A 15,457-nucleotide genomic window follows, 5' to 3' on the forward strand; every position below is an offset into this window, starting at 1 on the left:
CAGGGTTTCTCTATGGTACAGATGTGCTTTTATGCCAGGTCTGATCTGGTCTGCTGCTGGCAGGGAGCCATGTAAAACTGGCACAAATTCCACCTCTAGGGATTCTGGCTAATTTTAGAAATATGTGATCCTGTGCCCACACCTGATCTGGATCAAACTGTGCCATGGGGTGATGGGGTGATGCATGACCTGGTGTTGGTGCTCGTGTAACTTTGATTAATGAGATGAACCTGGTTATGATCACCCTGCTATTGTTTTTACTCCTGAGAAAAAACTCTGCAAGCATTTACATGGAAAGCATCTTGCATAGGATGAAATAGTGGCACTGTTACACTTTCTGAGCTAAAAAATAGCGTTATTTAAACAAAGTACCCACGGATAAGTAATATAGCCCTAACAATTCTTAAGTACTTTAAATTCAGACCATGCAGTTTATCAGCCTTTGTCTCTGCAAAGTGTAATGTAGGCTTCCTTTTTCACTCTAAATAAAAGTTTTATCTCTAAGTCAATCTGAATCTCAGTTGGAGGCATCAGGTGGCAGGAGGGGGATCTCTGGCCCACCCAGTTGGTTTGGACTAGAAGCTTTAGGAGAAAACATGAACTGACTCCCTGCCAGTCCTCCTCTCTCTGCTCTGCTGCCCAGCTTCAGGCTTTAAGACTTTTATCCTGAATAAAGCCTAGGAAAATATATGGAAAGAAAAGATTATAGCTGACAAAGGATTATTAAAAGGATGCAAAAGGAGGATGAGCTTTTTTAAATGACTGTTCTTGTTGTGACTGTCCCTTTCACTGGTTTACTCTGGTTTGCCAATGTCTGGTTCCTATCTTCATTTAACATGGATGCTGCTTCATGCCATCGCTGTGCCCACACAAAGCATTCCCAAAACTCCCATGGGAGTGCAGACAGCCTCAAAGAGTGTTTGAAGGTTAGAGAATGGTGGTTGTTGATTCATTTTTAAACTTTGTCTAAGTCTGTAAGGAAGTGCATCTTCCAAACTCCTTTCAGAGAATTTTAAACATATTTTTGTACTAAAAGTAGTTTTGCATCTGTTCTTGCTTTTGCAAGTTGGTTCTGAGTTTAATTCAAGCAGAATGTTTTCATGCTTTCATCTAAAAATAGTTTGCCTACATTTTTTATCCATTAGTCCAAGAGAGGCTGTGGCACTGTTCTCCCACCTCATCATCTTGTTCATCCTCAGAGGGCAGCAGCAGTGCCAAGCTGTAAAGATCCAGTCCAGTGCTTGTGTCTGGCCTCTCAGAGAAGTCACACGTAGTTTTGCTGGCAGTGCAAAACCAGACTGTGGGTCTATGATGTGGTTGAACCTATTGACAAGTTGCTGAGTTGTCTGGTGATGGTGTCTTCCAGTCCTCTGTTCTGCTCATTCCCTACAGAAGGTGCTGCTGTTCCAGTAGTCTCATGGAAATGCTTGATGATGTTCTGTAAAGGCAAACAAGGAAAGATGGGATATGTGGTGAGAGACTGGGAGTAACACGCTCTGGGGAAGGAGAGCCACCACCAGGAACCACAGATATTGGGGTTTGCACCACACTGTGAGAGGCTGCACAGAGATCAGGAAACAGGGAATGAGCACAGCAGACAGAACAGCACATGGAGGGAAACTGGTGTAAGTTTGATCTGTCACTTAGAGCAGAACACAGGCAGGACAGGAGCCAGGTTTGGAAGAACAGCCAAGAGAGCAGCTATCTTAGCGTGCTGGGCTGGACAGTAAAGAGCTGCAAGGTTTGTGTTATCAGGGACTGACCAAGAAGTCAAGTCCCCTGGTCAGCCTGTAGCTCCTGTTCAGTCTGGCCTGATTTTATGAGGCCCTTGCTGCCTGGGAATCGACAGATTGTACAGAGACAGAACTCGAGCCCCGGGGGCTCCCCATGGTGCAAATGCTGGGAGCCTGTGTTCAGTTATGATGAAGGCTCCCAAATTCATCTGAGCACCATTTACTGTCTACCTCAGATACTTTTTAATGTGATCCCAGTGTAGATATTGCTGAGAAATCTCTGCTTTTCCCCAAAGCTATGCTGGGAGAAGTTATGCTCTTGGAGAACATTCCCATTCCCTCACAATTCAAATTTGTCAGAGGCTTCCATGAGAATTAAGCCCATGGCTGTTGTGTTTGGGGAGCTGGGGCCTTTGGATACTTGAGCAGGAGGAATGTCTGTTTTATTTTCTTATAATCAAGTTTTCAAATGATTCTGCAATTGCTATCACTACTGTCTTGAGATAATATTCAGTTCATTAGATGTATTAATTTCTGTGCTGCTCTCCATGGGCTGCCAAAGTTGTAACTCTTTTAATTTCAGTGCATGTGAACTTGAAGTCATCTGTAACATAATGACTTCAGACCTTGAGACATGAGAACTGAGATGGTGTGAAGGGTAATCACAGTCCAGAGATGCCCAAACATCTCTGGGTTTGCCAGACTGTTTGGTGCTTCGCTGACTGAGAGGCAACATCAAAGATATTCACCAAATTTCAGTGTAAATTGGAATTTCAGTGGCTGGGGAGGCAGGTGACACCATCATAGGCAGTGAAGGAATGTCCTGGCTGGTGCTGGGATGGGGAGGAAGGGCTTGCACAGCCATTGCTGTGTGTGATCCGGGCTCTGCTCTGTAGGATTAAGGAATCTGTGGCCTTGCTGAACATGCTCATGCACTTGGTTGGTTTTGTTATGACTTACTCTTTTTTGTCACAGCCTTGCAAAGAGCCTCACTCCCTAATTTAAACCATATGGACTGGGATCATGTCATACTTGGAAAGAAACCAATCAAACAAGACATAAGAGGGTGCACAGACCTCACTTGTTTTAACAAACTTAAAGAAAACATTTATAAGGGGATATTCCAGCAAACTGAAAGAACTGATGATTCAGCTCATGGATTACACTGCTCCTCACATCTCCCATAGGCATGACCATCTGTGACAAAGGTTGGAATTACAAAGAGCTTCGTCCTTTTGTTGTAGATCCCTGTTTTTGGTGAAGCACATGTGTAACCATGAGCACCGTGGTGTTCACACACCCTTTACAAATCATTGTGTGCGACGGAGAAGTTGCTGTTAATTTTGTTGACACACATGACTGTGTGCCCAACCAGCTCCTAAAAACCCACATGAGCCCTCAGTGTTTTTCTGCTTAAGGTTCTGAAACAAAAACAAGCGTAAAGAAGGAAATTGGTGGTGGAGGATATTAGAGAACTGATAATCCCACCAGTAAAAGGGGTGAGAAGAGAAAGAGCTGTTTTAACGTTTTAATTTAACTGCTTTAATTACCAGGTGTTAAATCATTATTTTTAGAGAAATTTCTGTGCGTGTATCACAGATATGTCTCTGAGGTCATACATTATTCAACCTTTAAAGCAGCTCTTTCACCTTTTCTGAGCATTTTGTCTGGATTTGTTCTCATATCAAATTATTCCTTGTCAAGGAATAAAACAATTTTCAAGATACCATAAGTTTGTTTGTGTAAGACTCAGAAATAACATTTACATGTAAGTGTTTATGTTTATATTTGTAGGGCACATTACTTTTGTTTGATTAGTCATAAGAAACAGTTAACTCCTGAGAGGAACAGCAGAGAAATTTAGCAGGAGAAATAGATTCTGTTACTTGTAGAGTTTTAGCTTCTACATTTTTAATGAAGTCTGCCCAGTTTAATAATAACCTCATGTAAATCCAGTAAAATGCATATGGATTGCTGGTAATTTTTTTAACTAAGCTCTGATCATACAATAAACCACCAGGTAGATACTATATGATGAAAAGTATTTTTTCCTTTCCAAATTGCCAAATTTCAAGTGTGTTTTTTGCAGTTCGTTTACTACTAATAACAAAATTTTAAACTCTTAAAAAGGTATCATCTTGTCTCTTTTTTAACTATTCCAGTTACATCTCTTATTAAATGCTGGATGGTTTATGGTGTACTTTTTCACTATTCTAAGCCAAATCTATGTTTCTGTTGTTATTATCTGTGTTCTTGTAGCTCTATTGTTTTATTGTGTCACCTTGCTACTCTGTATTTTTTACATGTTGCTTTATAGGAATTACTCCTGAAAATAAGTAGCTATGCCTTGATTTATATTGAAAACTCTTGGATTTTCAGCTACAGAAAACACACTTTTTAGCCAGCAGCAGTTAATTCATAGTCTGTAGTTATGTCTTGAACTGATTAGGAAATGTATTGAGAAAGAATTTTCTCTCGCTGGATTTTTAGACACAAATTTTTGTTATTCCATGACTGCTACTGTCATTGCTGCTGTTTGCTCACGTGTGGGCTCGTGTCTAAATCCTTTCTCACATCTTGGTCACTGGAGAGCCTTAAGGTGGGTGTGAGAACAGGCTGCTTACGATGGTCAGGACTCCGAGATCTGCTGTAACCTGCACATGGGCCATCCAAATTGTTAAAAATATTTGATTTTATGGATAGTAAACAAATAAATAGATAAAAGACTGCTGGTAGCACCCTATTTTGCATTAGGGGACTTGAGTTTTCCACTTGTAAGAGTTCTTCAAAGTAATCAACAAAACTTCAGGGCTGATCCTACCATAGAAAGTGGGGTTTTATGCACATCTTTTCGTGGAAAATGAGGCGTGTTTTGGCTTGGTGCAAACAAGGAAGAATTCCACTGATGTTGGTGTATTTCTGCTCTTGTAAGGCAGATCAGAACACAAGGACACATGTGGTGTCATGAACACAAGGCACTGTGGTGCCTCTTCACTGCTGCTGCCAACTCTGAACAGCATTTCTTGGTAACTTGGGGAACCTGGGTAACACCGAAGTTCCAAGAGGCACATTGGAATGGCTGTAAAATGTTGTTTATATTCAATATCTCCAGCAGATCCCAGTTTCCCCAAAGAAACACTTTGGCCATAGTTTCGTGTCCTGATCAGGCCTGATCACCACAGGGCTGTGGTTCAGCCTGGAAGACAATAGTGGAGGGTGAGAAGTCACAGCCCTTCTGCAAAGTGTTCCCAGCTGTGCAAAGCAACACCAACACACACAGTGGAAAAGAGGGATCTTATTCCCTGGAGTCTGTTTGGTTTTTGTTTACGCTCTTTTGTGACCAAGTAGATGTAATTATTCAACATTGCTCGTTCCAACAGAATGTGCACTAGAAAGATCTTAAGATTTTTCCTCAATGAGTGTTAATTCCTCTTTTCCATTTTGTCCAAAAGGCTTTGTGGGCAGGTTTTTTTCTGTTTAAAAAGAGAATTATTGGCTGAATATTACCCGCAGATGTGCTCCTTGATAACCAGACTTGACTCTACCGAGTGCAGTGGGAGGAATGATCAAATAGGAGAATTGAAGAATTCTTGGGCATCTCAAGTTGTTTTGCAATAAACTCACAATAAATGTTGCTATATTCCTAAGTGACCTAATCCTTCTTATGTCGAGCTCAAAGCAAAACTGTGTTTGACAATAAAAACTCAAAACACTTAATTTCATTATCCTGACACTCCCTCCTCCTTTCCTTTAAGGATGTATCTTTCAGCCAATTTACTATTTGCTTCTCATTCTCCTTCCAGATTCAGGCTATAGAATAACTTTATACATTGATTAATTTTCAGATGGCAAATGGTGATTGCACACATCTGTTTCAGCACTCCTGACACAGATATTCACATCAGTGAACGAGGGACAACTTGTTATTTCCACCTCTCTCTGGGTCGGATCCTGCCTGCAGTTAAGCAAAATTTTAGAAAATACTATTAGTTCCTCCTCAGCTTTATGTATAGCTGGTCTTAACAGTGAATTGGAGAAGGTGAAGTGTAAATTGAGTATTATTCAGTTTATTCCAAGGAAAGAGTCGTTTGTTAGGATGAGGAGTGAAGAAGGAAATTTAAACTAGAATCTTGAGGTCTTGTCTCTGCTTTATGTAGCTGAAACTACATAAATTGAAAATACTTGCATGTACTTGAAACACACTTGAAAGTTGCCAGAGCAGTTTTCACAGAAATGGAGTTTTGACAACGTTATCTTTGCCAACATTTTCTTTCCCTCAGACGTTGTACGATGTGTTTTTAGTTGCCACTGTCTGCCACGAGAGTGGTTCTGTTTCAGTGGCACTGGAGTCATTTGTGAGTGTTGGAATGAAATGCTTGGTGTAAAAACAAGATTTGACACCAGTCAAATTAGTCACCCACTTGTTTGGGAGTGTGCTCGTTGCCAGCTCACGCTCACTCGGGGGACAGGCAAAGGCATCAAATGCCTCTGCAGTTCATAACACTTCAGCAACGGGAAGCAACTTGTGAGCTGGTTTTGACTGTGTGGAACCAGGAATGTTGTGTCTGTCTTGGCAAGGATGAGCTAAGTTTTAGCAAACCCATTCGTACGCCACTAGACTTAGATAAAGATGAAGGCATTTTCTGTAAATGTTCTATAGGAGTTGTCTCTGATACAGTCTTTAGGAAGCTCTGTGTGTTGCACACATGTTTTCTTGCTCAAGGCAGCACTAGTGAGGAAATAGCGTGGTTTAATTGTTTATATGAGTTGAGAGGGAGTATCTTGCCCATTCCCCTTAGTTTTGGCTGAATTGCTCCTGCAGATGAAGTAAGATTCATTTCCAAACTTTTCAGCTTTAGCTGACAATCCCAACAGCTGATATTTCTGTGCTGGTTTGAGACATGATCATGCAAGAGGCCCCAAAGAGAAGATGGGTATTAGTGCCCTGTGTGGTACCTGTTCTACAGGTACAGTATTCACAGGAGATGCTGCCTCTGCAGATGTTTTTCGGTGCACTTTGCTGGATGATATTTATCAGGTGAACTTCAGCCAACAGATTTTTCATTAAGTGGTTTTTGTAGTCAGAGCTCTCACTGGGATCTCCCTCCTCCTGCCTTTCCAGTGGCATCCAATGTGTAACTGGGGTGTTGGAGCTCACTGTGCTCCCTTTTTCATTCCTGTGAATGCAGGGGTGAGACCACACCAGCATTAGAGTTGACTATTAAGAATGGGTAGTTACAGACATAAAGCTCAAAGATGAAGGTCTGTAATTGTCAATATTTCACTGATAAACTACCAGAAAAGTAGAGAAATCTTAAACCTTCTTCAGTGGATGCCAACTGATTTAAGAGCCTTTTTCCAGGCTGTGTTGGAGCCAGAAAACCCAGTAATCAGAGCAAGCACAATCTCTGTTGCTTCTGTTTCCCAGCTGCTTCTCTCGGGATGCAAATGGAAATTCATAATTTCCTTGCAAAGGCTGAAATCCAAATAATTATCCATCTTTCTGTGATTTCAAATCTCATAAGGACTCAAGAATGAGAGCCATTTATTTCAGGCTACCTGGTCTCACCCCCTAAAAGAAAGTACCAAGATTATGAGCAAATCCCCTGCCTGTCACCAGAAAAGATCACCAAAATTTCTGAGAGGTGGCAAAAGCCACAGTTAGAAACAGCGGTTGCTAAAAAAGCTCTTCAAAGCCTTCTTCTCAACTTGGTGCTCGAAAGGGCCTAACCCTGGGCCACCACTCTGGCTCCCAGCCCTCCCATTCCCATCAGGCCTGGTCATTTTGACTGCAGAGCAATGGAAGCAGAGTATTGGAAATTACCTGTACAACAGACCATAGAGGTTTTGATGCCATCTGCATTCTCGTTCTCTTTCTTGTAAAAGGTAACACGAAAACATTACTAAAACAAAAAAGAAAAGGTAGAAAGGTAGAAAAGACAAACAAGTTCCATCTGCTACAGCTCTAAATGGGATGCTATGCCAGCAAAAGGAGAAAGGATAAGGGGTTTTGAACAGTTTGAATATTTTGACATCTAAGCAATGGCTAACTTTAACCTTTGAGTCAAAAGATGAACTTTCATTTTTTGACCTTCTGTCATTCTCTCCAATGACAGTTGTGGTCTATCCCTTCAGTCTCTCTTGTACTCTGGAGCTGATTTGACAGCTGTGTTTTTTACTAATTCAGTCTTAAAGTATTTATTTCATACAGTCTGATGGGGTGTGAGCAGTGTCAACAATTACCTTCGTGGTGCTGGGAAAGTACTGAAAATGAGCTGGAACAGATAAATACAGCAGGGCCATTATTGCCACTTTCCTCTGGAACTTCATCTCCCCACACAAGCACAATGCAATGAACTGTAGCTCATTCCAAGAGCTATGACTAAATATTGACTTCTGGGCCCTTTTGATCTCTGGAAGGGTTTGGATCCAGACTGTGCAGGTGGCTCTCCCTTCTGAAGAAAGATGTCCCATTTGCATCTGGTCCCTGGAGCACCTCTCTGTGTAGTGGGTTGACCCTGGCCAGATACCAGGTACCCACTGAAATTTATTACTAACAGGATAAGAGCCAAAGAATGAGAAATAAAACAGTCTTAAAAACACCTTATCCTCACCATTCCTTCCTTCCATGTTCTCCCTCCTCCCCCCAGCTGTGCAGGGGGACAGGGAATGGGGGTTACTGTCAGTTGTTGTTTCTGCTGCTGCTCAGGGAGAGGAGTTGGAATCCTTCCCCTGCTCCCGTGGGGTCCCTCCCATGGGAGACAGTCCTTGATGGACCTCTCCAGTGTGAGTCCACCCCTCGGGCAGCAGCTCTTCCCAACCTGCTGTCCCGTGGGTCACTCCTCCATGGGGTCAGTCCATCATGGATGGGCTGTACTGACGTGGGTCCCCCACAGGGGCCACGAGTCCTACCTGGGAAAAACCTGCTCCAGCCTGGGCTTCCCTCTCCATGGGCTGCAGGTCCCTGCCAGGACCCTGCTCCATCCTGGGCCTGCCACGGGGTCACAGCCTCCTTCCTGCAGCCACCTGCTCCAGCGTGAGAGCCTCCATGGGCTGCAGGGGGGTCTCTACACCCCGATGCTCCCCCAGGGGCTGCAGGGGGGTCTCTGCACCCCGATGCTCCCCCATGGGCACAGGGGCACAGCTGCCCCACCCTGCTCTGCCCCACAGGCTGCAGGGCCTCAGCTCCAGTGCCTGGAGCACCTCCTGCCCCTCCTTCTGCGCTGACCTTGGGGTCTATGTTGTTATTCCCATGTTCTCACTCCGCTCTTCCCTGGTTGGAATTTTTTCTGCACAACAATCTTCTTTTCTTAAATATGTTATCTCAGAGGTGTTACTGTCACTCCTGACTGGCTCGGCCTTGGCCAGCAGCAGGAATTCCGTCCTGGAGCCGGCTGGCGTTGGCTCCACGGGACAGGGGAAGCTTCTGGCACCTTCTAACAGAAGCCACCCTTGTAGCCCCCCCGCTACCAAAACCCAGCCACAGAAACCCACTACATTGTCCTTGTCATATCCTCCTTTAAACTGCAAAATCTTACCAAGCCAGGGCATGTGTGTGGACCTTCCCCTTCTGGGTCAGCTGTTTCAGTGTTACTGTGGACTGGTGCTGTGGACTCCCTTGGCTCACCTGGCAGCCTCTCCATCTTTAACCGTTTGATTTTCACGGTGTATTTTGGATAAAGCAGAAGGAAGTGAAGGAATGTCCAGAGATCTTGAAGCCTTGTGTCATTTGCTGAGGTGCTTGTATGCCTGATTAATTATTGCCTAATTATAAACCCTCAGGGTCATACTTTTCACCAGCGAGAAGAAAATGTTACATAGACTGCCAAGAAATATCAGATTTTCCATCCCAGCTGTTTTCTGATTAAATGGCTGCACCATGAATTTAAGAGAGTTGTTCAGCTGCACTTGGGGATGGTTTGCCATTTGTTCATCCCTCTAATGTCATGCCAGACAGAACCTCAACTTCTCCTCTCTCTCTCACCAGAGGATTTTTGGTTCCTAGCAGCAGTGGATAGGTATGGCTGAAGTGACACACTTGGTTTTCCCTTTTTTCATCTCAGAATGTTGCTGTGCCCACTACAGGGGAAGGGGACAGAAGTACAGTAATGCTCACACTGTGTAGCAAGGCAAAGGAATGGGGGAATTCCTTTTTTTTCTTTTTTTTATTTTCTATTTAAAAATAGAACAAAACTGTTGAGAAAACTTTGGAAAGGGTTTAAATGGCTAAACTAGGCTGTAGTTCTCCTTAATCTCACGGGTCTTTCCAAAACTGAAGAAACTCTATTTGAATAGCTAAGCTTCCATGAGCCACAAATTTAACACAGCGACTTGCAGGTCCCTAACAAAGCACAAAGAGAGACAGAAAGGATGGTAGGAAAACACTGATTTGTGCAAGTTAAATAATCATGAGTCTATTGCAAGAAAGGAGCACATTAAAATGGGGTTGTTAATATATCAACAGCACAGTCACTTAATAGGCATGCAACATATTTTACTGCTGTTTTGGCATTAGTCTCTGGCAGAGAATTGTCTCTAAACATGAGAGATATCTATCACAAAAAAAATGGACTAACTGGTGTCCTAATCTGAACAGAGGTCAGAAATCTGAATATCAGTGACCTCTGAGGAACTGCTGAAGTGCTGTGGGATGTGTATTTTAGAGAGTGATGGCTGAGGGGAGGCAATACATGTGTGTTTGTAAGAAGAAGGCAGTGAACATACTGCTCTAAGCAAAGAAAAAGAATAAAAAGCAATAGGTAAGAGAATCTGTGCAGAAATGAAACATCAAATTTCCGTTAAAAGGCAACATGCAGAAAGTTCACATTTTTGTCCAACTGTGCTTTATGGACACCTTAACAGTACAGGCCTCAGAGGTTCACACAAGAGAAAAATGATGTTCACTTTGTCTCAGGACAATGAAGTCTATTATTACATCTGTGCAATGTCCATTAGGAAGTGCTGGCCCTGTCCCTAATCGATGTAATTTAAACTATGCAGTAGGAGGGGATCTCTTAAGGGTATCAAAACCAACAGAACATCTGAATTAGTAAGCAAAGTAAAATTGTTTCCAGCCAATGTCTCTATCCTCTCTGGCTACAGGGGCATTGGGACCTTTGCAGACTCTCAGGGGGTGTGATGAACACGTGTGTGCCGAGGGGCATTTCCAACCACTGCCATTTCTTGTTTGGAGGATTTAATGCAGAGACTTGTTTGAGATCAGGTACCTCCACTGTCAAAGCATCATCAACAACCTGAATCTCTTGGGAGGAAAACCAAAACATCACATCAACCCGTTAGTCTGGTCTAAATTTTTTATTTACTTATTTATTTTTCCCCCATTCCCTGAAACGTGCCCTGGGCCAAAGGGAGTTGTTTGGGTTTTTAGATCCAAAACTTTTGCTGATACTCCATAAAAATGCCAGTTCCCAGTCTGTTCTATGTGCCACCTTTAGTGACTTTGCCAAGCACCTTCTTTCTTGTATTAAAGTCTGGCAAGCTCTTCAAGCAAAAATATTCTGTCTGTACTTCAGAAGGAGCCTTTACTCGTCTGTGTTTGCCTGGAAACTGTTTGCAGGAGAGTTGTGTGTTCCCCATAAGGGGAGAACAGCTCCTGCTGCTCACTGCAAACCAACTCAATCCCTCTGTTTCTGCCCTTCAGAAAGGATCCTCATTCTCAGTGCAGACCCCAGGATTTGCTCTGTACCTGTCCGTGCCCTACAGCGTGTTCTGGATTCAGACACTCTGTCAGTAGCTTTCACAACAGCATCAGAACTCCTGGAATAAAACTGGATTTGCCAGCATAGGAGGTTTTTATTCCTGAATGGAGACCAAATATAGATAAATGAACTGCTTAATTTCAAAATTAATACAGAAAATTGAAAAAGAACATTATATTTGTGTTAGAGGATTTTAAATTGACCTGCTCCCCAGATGTAGGAGCAAGAGACTTGTGGTTTCTTCCCCAAGAATTTAATCCTGCAGGCACAGCTCATGTGGAGCAAGTCCTTAGTCACAGAACAGTTTGTTTTGACAGTCCTAAATGATCCATACGAGTCACCCTTGCTGTACAAGAATTAAGTAATGTCTCCATGTCAGCACTTTGCTGAGAGCATGCTGAAGTTAATTTGCACCCCAGGTCAGAGCCCAGATTCTTTCAAAGGAGTGACACTGAGCATAACTTTTTGGATGTCTGTAGACCTTGGCTGAGGTCTTGGCAGCACCGTGTGTGTGAGTGTCCTGCACAAGACCAATGAGAAACCAGAGCAGCTGTTCCCAGGCCTTGGTGTTGACTTATGACTAGTCACAGAAATTGTCCAAATTCATTTTACTGCTGTACACATCAGCAAGTAAAGATCTATTAAATTACCAATGGTAATTGCCATCACTTGTTTCTGGTACTTTGTATTTAAAAAAATTACAAACTCTTTACCTGAAGGTTGTTCACTTTGGTGTGTTGCACAGGACAAAGGAGATCCACAGGTATTCCCACACTTCTCTGCTTTTGCTGGCAGAGCACGAAGCCAGAGACTTCATGTAATGAATTGAACGACAGTTCTGTGCAGAGAGTAAAAACCAGTGACAAACATCACTGCTGTGACCTTAATTTTCCTGTCGTTTACCCCTTTTGAATGATGCTTAGAACTGGTATCAATCAAGTATTATCTTCAAGAGAGAGAATAACTGTGCAGAGTCAGATCTTTCTTTTCTATGTGACTCATCCTTAATTGCCTGCATTCAACAAAGAACAATTCAGTTTGTGTGGAGACAGAGGAGACCTCAAAGGGAGAGTTACAAACAGCTCCTTCTCTCTGAAGTGCTTCTTGATGGAGCCATGATGGACCAATACCTACAGAACCAATTCCAGCTGGAGGTTATTTCAAATTTATCTAGACAAAACAGAAAAGTTCTGGATTATTACTAATACACACTGCAGACAGAAGCCTGAGGTGCAAAGAATGGTCAATTCATAAATCTAACGTGACATTATCTAAAACTGAACAGCTGGAGAAAAAAGTCAAGTTTTTCATTCTACCTTCAGGATAAAAGATGCTTGGAAATAAAAACATTTGGAAGGGTATTATCTATCAGATTTATAGCTTTTTTTTTTAAAAAGTTGCCGTTCTACTTATTTGCACTGTACAAGGCAGGTGCATTCATGGTCTCTTCGATGTTCCTTTCATTTGTTCAAGTTTCCTTTCACCCACTTATTTCAGTTGTGACCAAGGGTAATCTGGATTTCTTTGGGTCAAAGATAAGGATAAATACCAAAGACCTGGAAGTGCACTGGATTTTTGTTCTTCACCTGCTGCCTGTGCCTGTTTGTGCCTTCAGGACTCGTAGAGCTGAGGATGGACATGGAATGATGCCTTATGAAACAAGTTTTAAGAATTCTAATATGGTAAGATCTACTATTTGCTTCGTTCTGATTTAAATAGCTCCATGACTTGCCAGCTCAGGGGAGGAGTAGGTCCAGCACTGCCTGTCTTAGTCCAGTGGACCTCAGTGGGATTTATAAACAATATTTTCAGGAATCTTATCAATCATCCTTAAACCCAACCACCTTTGACATGTACCACATGAGCACCACGTTAACAAATAGACCTGGAAAGGGACCCATTCACACCCACCTTATTATACCCTGCATACAGTTTTTAATGCAAAAAAATAACTACTTGTGCTTTTGCTCAGGAGTTGTTCCTCTCAGTACCACAATAGCAATAGCATGGCATTATCTGGAGTCTTTGTACCTCAGGCCAGTGATTTAGATGGGAACGTGCTGGTGAGATTTGACCCAACATTTTTTCCTATTGCATTTCCCTCAGTGCTTTCCATGTAAAGAGCTGGATGCTGTAGAAGGTAACCCTGTTCTGTGGGTGTGGAACCCAAATTCATACCTGTAGATGTCTAGAAGCAAAAGGGAGATTTGTAAAGCCTGGCAGGTCATAAAAACCTCTAGTAAAGGAAATTTAAGGTTATTTGCTTGGAATTTAAGTTTTTCTCTGTCTACATCACAGATTTTTCTAACATACAATCTAAACTCTTTTCAATGCAAATTAAGCTCTGATTGTACAGATAGTGGTCAGTCTGTTGTACACTATAAGCTGTTTTCATCTGTGCCCTCCTTTCTTTCTAAAGAGATCTATCTCGTTTAATTTTTCCTTGCATCGCCTTTGGCTGTCCTCTGAATTCTCTTCTCTTTGAGATCTGTCCATCTCTGAGTGCAGTGGTTACAACTGGACCCTCTCTCCCAGCTGAAGACTCCCCAGTGAAAACAGAGCAGAAAAAATGACTTCCCTGACATACAGATGACACTGCCAAAGCCAGGCCCACTTAAGGCCTTTGGCTCCTGATAATTCCACGATCACTGCCATCCTCCCAGCACATTTGGTACCATACACACAAACGGATTCCCTCCTCCAGACACCACGGGGAACTTACCTTTGTAATGCCTTGATTTAGGATCATCTTTCCAGCACGCTGCTCTTGAGTTTGCACTGTCTCCTGTGGTATTTGCAGCCGTGGTGGTGCCAGTTGCAGGCACACAAGGTGGGTTGCCCGTGGCCGTGCAGCTTAGCCCGCTGGGGGACAGGGAAGCTCAGCAGGACCTTTGATTTTTCAGAAATTATTTGGTGTTTTTCTTGCTCTGTACTTAAAGTGTGCTGTGAGCATAAAATGCCACTGTGGGATGGGAATAGGTTTTTAAAAAAGAAGTATTGGAAACTAAGCATGAAAAATCAAGGACGTCCCTTTTGCCATCTATGAGGGGCGGGGGGCTGACCCTAAAAAGAAACAGTGCCAAAGCTCCTGCTTGTTGGGACATGCAGGTGGGCTGCTGTGCTTTTCTTTTATGAACATGCAAGAGCTGCAATTACTGGGGGAAAGGGCAAGGTTTTTTTATGAGAAGCAATCACAGAGACTCACTTTTTCCAAAAGGTACATTGTACTTGCTCTCAGATTGTTGCGCTGTGTGGTGATGAATAACACTTGGAAGCAGATGTCAAAAGCATCAGTGCTCAGTGGAAATAGTACATTTTTTCCATTTTATGTCTAGTTTAGACTATATTAAAGAGGAGGGAAAAAATTTAAAAGCCCAAAACATGCTGAAACAAGTTACAGTTGTAACAGAATTGACGACAGCCAGGAAATTCCAAGTTCGGGTCCTCACTCTGGGCACTCAGACTAAGAGTTCACCACTAACCCTTGGGTTAGTGTTGGTCACAACAGCTTCATCCTTTTTATTTGCTGTTATGTGTGTGCCTGTTTGATGCTGGCTGTTTTTCTCTTTTCTTTTGATCTTTCAGAAGAATTTCTGAAGTCCGTGTCCTGCCCCGTGTGCCTTCATACCAGTTCAAAGCTGTCAGGGAAGTAGAACTTTATAAACACCCATCTAAAATGCTCTGCATCCCAGAAAGGTCGCAGAAGGTTTGTTCTAGAGACAAGAATGAACACAAATATGAACTTCTATCACTGTTTATTAAAGCATGTGATATTCACATAAACATTGCAATATTTTCTTTGCATGTGTTAGTAATAAAAACTTTCCGTATTACTAAAATCTGAATATTTAAATCATGTAATGTTATTTTTTCTTGAAGGTAATATCAAATTATATTTTACTCAAATGTTGACAACAAAAGGTGATCTGCCTGGGTTTGCTTTGATCCTCCTGTGAATGGCACAGAGCAGTTCCATGTGCACATAGTGAGTTACAAACCAGATTA

At 42.5% G+C, this 15,457-nt stretch overlaps 1 long non-coding RNA gene across 1 annotated transcript in view; it reads left to right on the top strand.

The window, feature by feature from the left end:
* The window catches only part of LOC127472983 (uncharacterized), a 151,068-nt gene extending 136,881 nt beyond the window's left edge, over positions 1 to 14,187 (top strand). The window contains exons 16-17 of the long non-coding RNA XR_007905223.1: positions 12,950 to 13,134; positions 13,872 to 14,187. This is a non-coding gene — a long non-coding RNA (uncharacterized LOC127472983). The remainder of the gene's footprint in view (positions 1 to 12,949; positions 13,135 to 13,871) is intronic.
* Positions 14,188 to 15,457: the final 1,270 nt, after the last annotated feature.

This window comes from Manacus candei, unplaced genomic scaffold, assembly GCF_025592945.1.
Source record: "Manacus candei isolate 608988 ecotype Guabito, Panama unplaced genomic scaffold, ASM2559294v1 h1tg000003l, whole genome shotgun sequence".
NCBI lineage: Eukaryota > Metazoa > Chordata > Aves > Passeriformes > Pipridae > Manacus > Manacus candei.